This window comes from Chiloscyllium plagiosum, unplaced genomic scaffold (assembly GCF_004010195.1).
Source record: "Chiloscyllium plagiosum isolate BGI_BamShark_2017 unplaced genomic scaffold, ASM401019v2 scaf_10697, whole genome shotgun sequence".
In the NCBI taxonomy this organism is placed as follows: domain Eukaryota; kingdom Metazoa; phylum Chordata; class Chondrichthyes; order Orectolobiformes; family Hemiscylliidae; genus Chiloscyllium; species Chiloscyllium plagiosum.
Window position 1 is genome coordinate 1 of NW_025212407.1, and position 13457 is coordinate 13457.

Sequence of the window (13457 nt, forward strand, 5' to 3'; positions counted from 1 at the left end):
CGAGAGAGAGACAGCGAGAGAGAGAGAGATTGAGAGTGAATGTACGTGAGTCTGTGATGGTAGCTAACAAAATGGGCTGCAGTGGTTCAAGAAGGCAGCTCACTTTCTCAAGGGCAAGTAAGGATAAAGCCAATAAACAACAGAGACACACACACCCTCCCCATCAACAAACAGAAAAAAAAATATGAATCCCTGTAATTCCTTCTCCCTTTTATGAATATACATCTTAGCAAGTTTCCCAAGTACCTACCTGGTTAGGTGTCACTACAGGAGCTAGATGTGCTTGAAATGTACTCCTCCGATCAGTGATTGGTTCTCCGTGAATTATTGGAGGAAGTTGTTCGACTGGAAGTTGATGGAAGAATGATGCGATGAGATACAGGTCAAACTGTATTTCCATTACCTGCCCTGTGTTGACGTGATCCAACTGGGACAGCACGACAGGGTGTAAGCTGAGGGGGCTCGAACAGGCCTGGCTGCAGAGTCAAAAACCCAGGGGTCACAGGCTCAGGGTGAGGGGTTGATGGCTTACAGAGTCATAGTTATACAGCACAGAAACAGATCCTGCAGTCCAACCAGTCCATGCCGAACATAATCCCAAACTAAACTAGTTGCACCTGCCTCCTCCTGGCCCATATCCCTTCAAACCTTGCCCACACATGTACTTATCCAAAGGGCAGATTTCTTCAGACACTTGACTGACAAATTTTGGAAATTCCCTATCTCAGGTAGAGGCTCAGTTGTTGTCTGTATTCAAGTCTGAGATTGATAGATTTGTGAACTAACAGAGATAGGGATGGTGAGAGGTGTTTGTGGGAGCAGTGCGAAAACAGTGAAGGAAACCATTATATGTAGGAGCAGAAGCAGGCCATTCAGCCCATCAAGTTTGTTCCATGATTCATTGAGATCTTGGCTGATCCGGTAATGCTAACTCCACTTCCCGGCCTTTTCCCCACTATCTGGTGTTCCACAGGGATCATTGCTGGGTCCTCTGCTGTTCGTGGTCTACGTAAGGATTTGAAGGAAAATATAGCTCATCTATTTAATAAGTTTGCAGATGATACAAAGATTGGTGGAGTTGTGGATAGTGAGAAGTATTGTCAGAGGATACACCAGGATACAGATCATAGAGTCATAGAGATGTACAGCATGGAAACAGACCCTTCAGTCCAACCCGACCATGCCGACCAGATATCCCAACCCAATCTAGTCCCATCTGCCAGCGCCCGGCCCATATCCCTCCAAACCCTTCCTATTCATATACCCATCCAAATGCCTCTTAAATGTTGTAATTAGCCTTCTATGCTTCAGGGAAGAAAAGTCCCAGTCTATCCAACCTCCTTATAACTCAAACCTTCCAATCCAGGTTGCATCCTAGTAAATCTTTTTTGCACTCTTTTTCTCGTTTAATGATATATTTTTTACAGTAGAGTGACCAGAATTGTACAGTGCTCCAAATGTGACCTCACCAATTGCTTATACAGCTGTAACAAGACATCCCAACTCCTGCACTCAATACTCTGACTGATGAAGCAAATATCATGAAAGTCTTCTTCATCTCCCTTTCTATCTGTGACTCCACTTTCAAGGAGCTATGAACCGGTAACCCTTGATTTCTTTATTCTAAGAGACTGCCCAGGGCCCTGTGTAAGTCCTGCCCTGGTTTGACCAATAACATGCAACACCTTGCATTTATCTAAGTTAAACTCCATCTGCCACTCCTCAGCCCACTGGCCCAGTTGATCAAGGTCTTGCTGCAATCCCAGGTAATCATCTTTACTGTCCACTGTACCACCAATCCTAGTGTCATCTGCAAATTCATGAACCGTACCTCTTAAATTATTATGCAAATAATTTATATAAATGATGAGTAACAGTAGACTCAGCACTGATCCTTGTGGCACTCCACTGGTCACAGGCCTCCAGTCTGAAAAACCAACCTCCACCACCACCCTCTGTCTTCTACCTTTGAGCCAGTTCTGTATCCAAATGGCTAGTTCTCTCTGTATTCCATGAGATCTTGTTGGAGACATGGGCAGAAAAATGGCAGAGTTTAATCCAGACAAATGTGAGGTGATGCATTTTGGAAGATCATGCACAGGTAGAAATTATACAGTGAATGGCAGAACCCTTAGGAGTATTGATATGCAGAGGCATCTGGGTGTGCAGGCCCATAGATCACGGAATGTGATGGTGTAGGTAAATAAGGTAGTAAAAATAGCCTATGGCACGCCTGTCTTTGCTGGAAGGGACATTAAGTATAAGAATAGACAAGGATAGGGCGGTGAGTGCCTGGAACGTGCTGCCAGAGGTGGTGGTGGAAGCGAATACAATAGCAGCATTCAAGAAGCTCCTGGATGAATACATGAATAGGAAGGGAATAGAGGCATATGGATCCTGTAAGACAGTTTTAGTATGGAAAGGCAAAATGTGGCAGCACAGGCTTGGAGGACTGAATGGCCTGTTCCTGTGCTGTATTGTTCTTTACAACCTTCAATTTGCCTTACTGGAAGAGAGAGAGGGGTGGATTATCAACCATATCTTTACAGAGCAGCAGAACAGACTGAGGGACCAAATGGTCAGTGTCTGCTCCTACTTACTATATCATTTCAGTAATCTCATGGCACCATCCAGGACCACAAGAGGCCATTCTATTCCTCATCACAATGCCAATTCTTTGAAAGAACTATCCCATTTCTTTCCACTCTCCCTCCCTACACATTTTCTGCCTGATTATTCCAAAATTTCTTTTGTTAGATTTAGAGTTACAATCCTGCTTTGAGCCCTGATCACATTTGAAGATTCTTTGGTGGTTAACACACAATGAGGGATGAGATACGAGTAAAAGCTTGCTTTAAAATGATGAGGGGTTTTAATATCTAGGAGAACTGGCTGGAGGGCTAGTTACCAGAGGACACAGATTGAAGGTAATCTGCAAATGTCTCAGAGCGGGGATATAGGAGAATTTGTAACTCAGGTCGTTAGGATCTGGAGCACGCTGTCTGGAAAGGTAATGAAAAATTCGATTCTAGCTTTCAGAAGCTAACGGATAAATACTTGAAGCGAAGATTTCACAGGTCCACAGGGAAAGAGTTAGGCAGTGGGGGCGAATTGTTTGCTGTTTCAAAGCACCAGCACAGAGGTGATGGGCTGACTGGCCTCTTTCTGTGCTGTATCATTCTGGGATTATAATGATATGATTGCAGTAGAGGCGGAACAGTGGGAGATGTTGCTTGGAGTGAAGAATTTTATCGTTGGGAAAACGCTGGAGAAGCTGGAGCTATTTTCTCTGGAGCAGAGATGGCTGAAATTGATAAAATAATGATAGGCCCAGATACAATGGGTAAAAAGGTTTTGTTACTACTCCCCAGGAGATCAATGACCAGGGGATATACAGGAAAACATCAATTATTCAAACGAGATGGGCGGGCACTATTTGGTTCGGATAATTGAGGATTCAGTTAATTCATTCGATGCCTTTCGGCTGGGGCTCGGAGTTTTCTATTAAGTCTGCTCCCCTTTCAGGAGACTAGCAGCAGCACAGCGCACGCGAACCCTCGCCCGCCCCACCCACGGCAGGTGGATTGGACACCAACAAGACTGCTGCTGCCTTTTGGGCGATGAGTCTCCAAATAGGGTGTGCGCGTACACAGACAGCCCTTTCTACTGCAACATTTTGACAGGTTCCACCTTTGCCCTGTAGAGGACAATGTTGGAGGGATTATTCGGGGGAGAGAGCGAGCTAGAGAGAGAGAGAGAGAGCGCGAGAGAGCGAGCTAGAGATTGCACATTCTCCCAATGTCTGCGTGGGTTTCCTCCCACAGTCCAAGAATGTGCAGGTTAGGTGAATTGGCCATGCTAAATTGCCTGTAGTGTTAGGTGAAGGGGTAAATGTAGGGGAATGGGTCTGGGTGGGTTACTCTTTGGAGGGTCGGTGTGGACTTGTTGGGCAGAAGGGCCGGTTTCCACACTGTAGGGAATCTAAAAAAATTTAGAGACGGTGCCTGTGCTCCCATCAGTCCAGGACTATTCTCGGCAGCACTTTCAATCCCTGTAAACAAAAGAAGCGATCAGTGTTGGACACATGTCTTTGATGTAATGTTTCTGTCAGGACCTCGAGATCTCCTTTGGATAATCTGATTTTCGGATAATTGACATTCGGATAATAGAGGTTCCTCCGTAGATTGAAAGCAATTGTTGGAAAGAGTAGTCAGGAGTTGGGAAGGTACTTTGTCCATCCAGGACAAACATATAAATAGAAAGCAGGAGACAACAGCTTCGCTTCACTTGGAGGTCGCCACTGATGATGTTACCGAGCCAGGTAATGAAACGTCTGGATATCAAACCTACAGCTCAGCGAGCAAACCTACACCCTGAACCTCAACCTGAGCTACAAACCTTCACAAACCTTGCAAGGTGCTATCTTTTTGAACTCAAAAGGGTGATGAGAATCTGGAACCCAGTGCCTGAGGGAGGTCAGGATAGTAATCCTCATCACTTTGTAAAACCACTTCGTTGTCCACTTGAGACATAGTAACCTGCAAGACTAGAGGATGAGACTTGGGGAGTGAAATAAGGCTGGATGGTTCTTTCCTGAGCACAGACTCAATGAGCTGATTGAAAAGCCATACTTACATTTATCGGGGAGGCAATGACCGAGTGGTATTGTTACTAGACTATTAACCCAGAGACCCAGGGTAATGCTCTGGGGACACCATCCTAGCAGTTAGAAATCTAGAATTGGGAGTCTAATGGCAACCATGAAACTGTTGTTGATTGTCAGAAAATCCATCTGGTTCACTAATGTTTTTCAGGGAAGGAAATCTGCTGACCTTACCCAGTCTGGCCCATATGTTTCTCTAGACCCACAGAAATGTGGTTGACTCTTAACTACCCTCTGTGAGCAATTAGGGATGGGCAATAAATGTTGGTCTGACCATCAGCGTCCAGATCCAGCAAATGAATTTTTAAAATGAATAGTACTTTTCACAACTTCACAGTTAATGAAGTTTTTATTAGTGTCATCACTGTTGTAACTTGGGAAACACTGCAATTGATTTTTTTGAATATTTATATGTGGCGAGACCATCGCTGGCAAGACCAGCATTTGGGTCCCATCCCTAATTGCCCCTCATATTCAGTAGCTTCCTCAGCTGTATCAGAATCAATGCTGGACTAATGTTACATATCGGCCAGACTGGGTAAGGATGGCAGATTTCCCTCCCGATAGGTCATTCGTGAACAATTGACAATTGTTTCATGGTCATCATCACCAAGACTAGATTTCAATTTCAGATTTTCTTTAGTAACCGAATTTAGATTTCACCAGACACCACGGCTGGGCTTTGAACCAGAAATACCCTGGATGAATGGTAAACTGCGAGAGGATTCCAGAAGGACATGGACAAGGTGGTGGAGTGGGTTTGTCGGTGGCAGACTACGTTCAATATGAAGAAGTGAGATGATGCGTTTTGATAGGAAGAACGTTGAAAGACAATGTAAAATAGGTGGGGGTACAATTCTAAGAAGGGAGCGCAGGATCAGAGGGACCTGGATGTATATATGCACAGATCATTGAAAGTTGTAGGATGGGTGGAGAGAGCATTCAATAAAGCACAGTGTCCTCAGCTTTATTAATAAGTACAACAGCAAGTGGATGATGTTGAACTTACACGGGGCACTTTTTAGACCTCAGTTGGAGCATTGTGTACAGTTCCAGATGCCAAATTATTGGAAAGATACGAATGTTTTGGAGAGAGCGCAGAAATGGTTTACATTAGCAGTTCCAGGGATGAGAAACTTCACTGATCAGGATAAATTGAAGAAGCTGGCTTTGTTCTCCTTAGTGAGAAAGAAACAGAGAGAAGATCTGGTAGCGATGCTTTCAAAGTCATCAGCGGGCTGTATATTGTTGACAAGGAGAAACAGTTCTGGTTTGTCAAAAGGAACAAGGGATTTAATGAGATCAACAAAAAAAGCATTGAAGTGTGAAAACTTCTTTCACCCAGCGAGTAGTTAGGGTGTTGAATGTACAGGAGACAGGTTCAACTGAGACGTTCAAGAGGGGCACTGGATGTGTATTTGGATAGAAATGAAGTGCGGGAATATGGGGAAAAAGCAGGAGATTGACATCGGGTATGACACTCGTTTGAAGGGCCAGTAAAGGCACGATGAGCCGAACGGTCTCATTATGCACCATAAGAATTCCGAGATCTTTCTTTGTTCTTTCATGGGAGGTTGGCATTACCGGCAAGGGCCAGTATTTGTACTTCATCCCTAATTGCCCTGGAACTGAATGGCTCTCTGGAATATCTCAGAGGGCAGTTAACGGTCAATGACATTTCTTCTTATTTAGCAGCCTCTCGTGTCAAAGGCCTTCTGGAAATCCAAATAGATCACATCCACTGGCTCTCCTTGGTCTAACTTGTTCATTACCTCCTCAAAGAATCCTAATGGATTTGTCAGGCATGACTCCCCTTAACAAAGCCATGTTGACTCAGCCATATTTTGCCATGCACTTCCAAGTCTCCACAATCTTATTCTTAATAATGAACTCTAAAATCTTACCAAAGACTGGGATAAGACTAACCGACTTACAGATTCCTGTCTTTTACTTCCCTCCCTTCTAAAACAGGGGTGTTGTGTTAGCCATTTTCCAGTCCGCTGGGACCATTCCTGACCCAAACGATTCCTGGAAGATCACTACCAATGAATCTACAATCTCTTCAGCTTTCCCATTCTGCACTGCTTTTCAGACTGGAGACCTGTGAACAGTGGTGTGCCACAAGAAACGGTGCAAGGTCCAATGCTTTTTGTCATAGAACATAGAACAGTACAGCTCAGTATAGACCCTTCGGCCCACAATGTTGCGTCGAGCACTTACCTTAATCTAAGATCAACCTAACCTACGCACCCCTCATCTTACTGCTGTCCATGTGCTTGTCCAGCAGTCGCTTAAATGTGCCTAATGTCTCTCTGACTGTACTACCTCTCTGAGTCATTTTATATAATGATCTGGATGTGAACATAGCAGGTATGGTCAGTAAGTTTGCAGATGACACCAAAATTGGAGGTGTGGAGCTGAAGAAGGTTATCTCAGTGTACAATGGAACCTTGATCAGATGGGCCAATGGGCCGAAGAGTGGCAGATGCAGTTTAATTTCAATAAATGTGAAGTGCTGCATTTTGGAAAAGTAAATCAGGGCAGAACTTGTACACTTAAGGTCCTGGGACTGCTGCTGAGGAGTGTAACAAAGAGACCTTGGAGTGCACGTTCATAGTTCCTTGAAAGTGGAGTCTCAGGAGGCTAGGAAGGTGGCATTTAGTATGCTCTCATTTATTGGTCAGAGCATTGAGTACAGGAGTTGGGAGATCATGTTGTGGCTGTACAGGACATCGGTTAGGCCACTGTTGGAATACTGTATTCAATCCTGGTCTCCCTGCTATAGGAAGGATGTTGTGAAACTTGAAAGGGTTCAGAAAAGATTTATAAGAATGTTGCCAGGTTGGAAGGTTGGAGGGTTTGAGCTACAGGGAGAGGCTGAATAGGCTGGGGCTGTTTCCCCTGGAGCATCGGAGGCTGAGAGGTAAACTTATACAGGTTTATAAAATCATGAGGGGGCATGGATAGGGTAGATGGCCAAGGTCTTTTCCCAGGGTTTGGGGAGTCCAAAGTTGGACAACACAGTTTTAAGGCGAGAGGGACAGATTTCAAAGGGACCTAAGGGCAACTTTTTACACAGAGGGTGGTGCGTGTATGGAATGAGCTGCCAGAGGAAGTGGTGGAGGCTGGTACAATTGCAACATTTAAAAGGCACCTGGATGGGTATAGGAATAGGAAGGGTTTGGAGGGATATGGGCCGGGTGCTGGCAAATGGGAGTAAGATTGGGTTGGGATATCTGGTCAGTTTGGACAGAAGGGACTGTTTCTGTGATGTATATATCTGTGACTCTACCTCTTCAGCCCATCTGGTCCTGGTGATTTATCCACCATCAGACCTTTCAAGCTTCCCCAGCACCTGCTCCTTAGTGACTGGCCACTACACTCACCTCTGCCTCCTGACTCTCTTGAAGTTCTGCTATGCTGCTGGTGTCTTCCACAATGAAAAGTGATGCAAAGTACCTGTTCAATTTCTCCACCATTTCTTTGATCCCCATTAGTACTTCTCTAGCCTCATTTTCCAGCAGTACAATGTCCACTCTTCAGATATCTAAAAAAAACTCTGACTACTCATAGCTTACTCATATTTCACCCTCTCCTCATTATTGCTTGTTTAGGTATCCTCTGCTGGCTTCTAAAGTTTTCCCAATCCTCTGGTTTCTCATTAATCTTCACCATATGGTATGCTTTTGCTTTTATCGGAGAAAGTGAGGACTGCAGATCAGACTTGAGTGTGTGGCGCTGGAAAAGCACAGCAGATCAGGCAGCATCCGAGGAGCAGGGGAATTGAAGTTCAGGCATAGGCCCTTCATCAGGAATGAGGCTTGTGGACCGGGGAGGTGGGGGGTGGGGGAGCTAAAAGATAAATGGGGGGATGGGAGGACGGTGGGGCTGGGGGAAAAGGTAGCTGAGAATGCAATAGACAGATGAAGGTGGGGGAGCAAGTGATAAGTCAGAGAGGAGAGTGGAGTGGATAGATGGGAAAGACAATGGACAGGTCAAGAGGGCGGCCAAGTTGGAGGCTTGGGACTCGGATAATGTGGGGGAAGGGGAATTGAGGAAACTGTAAACTGCACATTAATCCCATTTGGTTGCAGGGTCCTGAGGCGGAAGATGAAGCGTTTTTTCTCCAGACATTGGGTGGTTAGGGTGTGGTGATGCAGGAGGCCCAGGACCTGCATGTCCTTGGCAGAACGGGAGGGGATGTTGAAGCGTTTAGCCATGGGGCTCTGGGATTGGTTGGTGCAGATATCCCAGTGATGTTCTCTGAAACAATCTGCAAGTAGGCACCTCGTCTCCCCGATGTAGAGGAGACCACACCGGGTGCAATGGATACAGTAGATGACATTGGTGAAGGTGCAGGTAAATTTCTGTCAGATGTGGAAGGATCCTTTGGGGTCTTGCACAGAGGTGAGGTGGGGGGAAGTGTGGATTCAGGTTTTGCACTTCCTGTGTTGGCAGGGAAAGGTGCCAGGAGTGGGGTGTGGGCTGGTGGGGGGGCATGGACCTAAAAAGAGAGTCGTGGAGGGAATGGTCTCTCCAGAACGCTGATGGGATGGGGAGGGAAATATATCCCTAATGGGTGGGGTCAGTTTGTAGGTTGCAGAAACGGCAAAGGATGATGTGATGTATACGGAGGTTGGTGGGGTGGAAGGCGAGGACCAGGGGGTTCTGTCCTTGTTGCATTGGGAGGGGTGGGTTTCAATGGGCAGCAATGCGGGAAGTGGAGGAGATGCGCTGGAGGCTGGACACCAACTTGCGGATGGTTTCAGAGAACATCTCTGGGACACCCACACCAACCAACCCCACTGCCCGTGGCCGAACACTTCAACTTCTCCTCCCACTCTGCAAAAAACACGCAGGTCCTGGACTTCCTCCATCACTAAATCTGAACCACCCGACACCTGGATGAAGAATGTTTCATCTTCCGCCCTGGGATCCTCCAACCACACAGGATCAATGTGGATTTCACCAGTTTCTTCATTTCCCCTCTCCCCACATTATCCCAGTCCCAAGCCTCCAACTCAGCACCGCCCTCTTGATCTAGCCATCGTCTCTCCCATCTATCCGCTCCACCCTCTTCTCCGACCTATCACGTTCTCCCCCACCTTTACCTACCTCTTGCATTCTCAGCTACCTTCCCCCCACAGCCCCCCGACACACAAGCCTCATTCCTGATGAAGGGTTTATGCCCGAAACATCAATTCTCCTGCTCCTTGGATGCTGCCTGACCTGCTGTGCTTTTCCAGTACCACACCCACGACCTTCGCTTTTATGCTGTCCCTGACTTCCCTTGTTGCCTCATCCTCTCCCTAGTTTGATGCTGTGATAGCTTTAAGAGGTGTATTTTGTCCTTTTATTTTTAAATGAAGAAAGATTGAGAGAGAGAGGCGATGAGCAGTCTACTCAGAGGCCTGGTTTGCTGCTCACTTCTCTGAAGGGCCCTCATAGTTTGCTCAATTAAAAGATGTTATATAAATGTAAATTTTCATCGCTGATGGAGTTGTATCATAGTCCTGCTCACTTAGTAAGAATAAGGATTTCTTTGTAGCTTACCTTCTGAGCTTTCAGGAATATCCACATCCACTGCTAATTGCTGAGAGGGCGGCTGACACCCAAGAAAATAATCATCTTGATCATTCACTTCAGCCTCTTCTGTTGTTTTCCGTGTTTCTGGAACTGTCAGAAACAATGTAGTAAGGTCTACACTTTAAAAAAAATATTGTTCCACTTTCTTCCAGATGAAGAACAGAAATTTAAACACAAAATCCAAGTCATTATTCCTTTCCTTTCAAACATCTTAGTTCAAATATCCACACTCTCCTTCACCACCAGACAATATTCCAAAGCAGTCCTCTCAAAACCCGGATTTTTTGGAAAGGATCCTGCGTACTGCCTACAAAGTGAATGAATTCCCAGAGAACGAGAATTCAGCCTGCTGCAGTCCCTGCATCTGAGTTCCTAAGGTAAGTCATTCTGTCAGATCAGAAACTGCAAGAACATTCATTACTCATTGACCGACTGATAGAACCACAAAGTGGTGACAAAACTCAACAGATCTAGCAGCATCTATGGAGAGAGAAACAGAGTTAATGTTTCAAGTCTAGCATAACCCTCCTTCAGGTCTGGTGTGGCAGAGGCAAGTTCAGTTGAGGCTTTTAAAAGGGAATTGAATAACCTCCAGGAGGGGGAAATGTCACAGAGCTATGGGAAAGGGTCAGGGAGTGGGACACACTTGGGAAAAGTTGGCAGGGACACAATGGGCCAAATGGCCTCCTTTTCACCTGCAAGCATTCCATGATTTTCAAATCACTTTCTGCACGCTGAATTCCTTAGTGAGTGAGTGATTGAGCAAGTCAGTGTATACTTGCATGTTCACAAACACATACGTGTATCATTTATATCATTATCACATTTATACAAGCCATAATTTTTAACAAATTCTTTCAAGGGATGTGTGTTGCTGACAAGACCAGCATTTGTTGCCCATCCCTGTATGCCCCTTGAATTCACTGGCTCGCTTAGCCATTGCAGAGGGTAGTTGAGAGGTGACTGAGGTGTATATAATTATAGTGGTGGTGGTAGTAGTTATGTTGGTGAAGACTAGATGGGTGAAAGGGTATTTCTTGCACTGTATGCATCTATGAGAATCGACCACATTACTATGGGTTTAGAGTCACATGTAGGTCAGACCACATAAGGACATGATTGAGGTGTATAAGATTGAGGGGAATGGACAGGGTGAATAGAGAGCAGATGTTCCCCTTGGTTGAGGGGTCAGTCACGAGAGGGCACTGTTTTAGGGTAAGGGGCAGGAGATTCAGAGGGAATTTGAGAAACATCTTTTTCACTCAGCAGGTGGTGGGAATCTGGAATGCACTGCTTGGGAAGGTAGTAGAGGCTGGAAACCTTACAACCTTTAAAAAAAAATGTGAATGAGCACGTCAAATATCATAACATTGATGGATGTGGACAAATGCTGGAACTGGGATTAGTGCACTTCTGGTGGGAGTTATGGTGCACACTTGACGGGCTGAAGGGTCTTTTCTGTCCTGTATGAATCTATGATAGACAGACAAACAGAACATTACAGTTCTCAATGTTGCGCCAATCTGAAGTCCATCCAACCTACACTATCCCATTCTCGTCCATATGCCTATCCAATATTAAATGCCTCTAAAGTTGCTGTGGGTCTGAAGTCACATGTAGGTCAGACTAGGTAAGGATGGCAGATTTCCTTCCCTGAAGGATATCAGTGAACCAGCTGGATTTTTACAATAATCTACAGTGCCTTCATGGTCACCATCACCAATTTATTAACTAAATTTAAATTCCACCTTTGGCTGTGGTGGGATTTGAACCCATGCCTGCAGGCAGTAGCCCAAGCATCTGGATAACTAGCCCAGTGACAATACCACTGTGCACTATCTTCCCAATACCTATAATATTCGAGATATATGCACACATTGGGATATATAAATTCTACATGGTCTAATCTGCAAGAGATGAAAGTGGATCAATTCCTATAAATTCTAGAATGTTTACCTTGATTCCTGACTTGTTTATACTATTATGACCCCCGCTCATTGGATGGTCATAACTGACACTATTTGTAAAAGGATAGATTTGGTTCAAAGCACTTTCTAGTAAGCAGTATACATCACAGGTGGTTCACTTTGGAGCTGCTAAAGTGTATGTGCAGGTGCAGAAATAGAATATCAGTAATAACACACAACAGGATTTGGCGACTACCTGCATCAGCTGATTGGGATTTGAGGAGAAGGAAGTCTCGAATCTTTCCCACCCAGAGGAACAGTATGCATTCTCCCAAGTTCTGCCTGAAATACATTAATCAAATCAAAACGTTCAGTCACGACTTCAACTGTTTGACAACATCAAACTGAAAGTTTATTGCAGAACCATCGAACAATACAGCACAGGAGACCGTTTGGTTCATCAGCATTTGTGATTTTATTTTTTTTTAGCAACTTGGAATGGTGGTGCCTGAATGTTTCTGTAACCTACCACTATCACAGTGGGGGGACTTATGAACTCACACTTAGAGAGCATTAATTAGTAAGAAGAAACTAGTCTCTTTGATGAGGGGCTACGAATACAACTTTGTGATTTCAGAAATGAGTAAGTACTTAAAGGGCATTTGCTGGCAAAAAAAAGACATTTTAACAAAGCTGTTGATCAGGACAATTCACAAGAATACAAAAGTAAGTTTATACTACATGAGAGAAGATTACTGATCAGTGGACTCTAATTTGTACAGGTGATGCTACAGGAAATGTACTAGCTAGTAATGATTGACAATTAACCACCAGGTTTTGTTTAAATCTCAAATATCAAAAACTGTAAGTACAACAAACTTTTACCTATCCACCTCCATAACCAGCGCTCCTCAAACATTCCAGAAGATTCCCCCGGCCTCTGGAACTGCTTGGACGCCATTAGCCATGCGGCTGGTGCAGCCACCATCCCCACACTGATTGATGACGTCACTTCCGCCCCCATCACGGCCGCTTCCACAGCCACTTCCGCCCCTCACAATTCCTTATGCACCACACGTGACATCACTTCCGCCCCTCACATCATCGCGGATGTAACACGCTCAGTGACTTCTGACCCCATACTGCCTTGTTTGTCACCACTTCCACCCCCACTCATCTGCATTCTGCTGACATGCCCCCCCACAGATCCCACTGTCACCATCCCCGCACCCGCAGAACCCTGAGGGGAACACCACCCCTGCTCATGCCTCCACCCCCATTCCCCCCCCGATCACACCCAC

At 45.2% G+C, this 13457-nt stretch overlaps 1 long non-coding RNA gene across 1 annotated transcript; it reads right to left on the reverse strand.

Annotated features, from left to right (window-relative positions):
- Positions 1 to 230: 230 nt before the first annotated feature.
- On the reverse strand, positions 231 to 12498 carry LOC122547385. Its single transcript, XR_006310989.1, has 3 exons — positions 12413 to 12498; positions 10217 to 10339; positions 231 to 345 (listed from the first exon to the last, which is right to left on the reverse strand). It is a non-coding gene; the product is annotated as an uncharacterized LOC122547385 (long non-coding RNA).
- Positions 12499 to 13457: the final 959 nt, after the last annotated feature.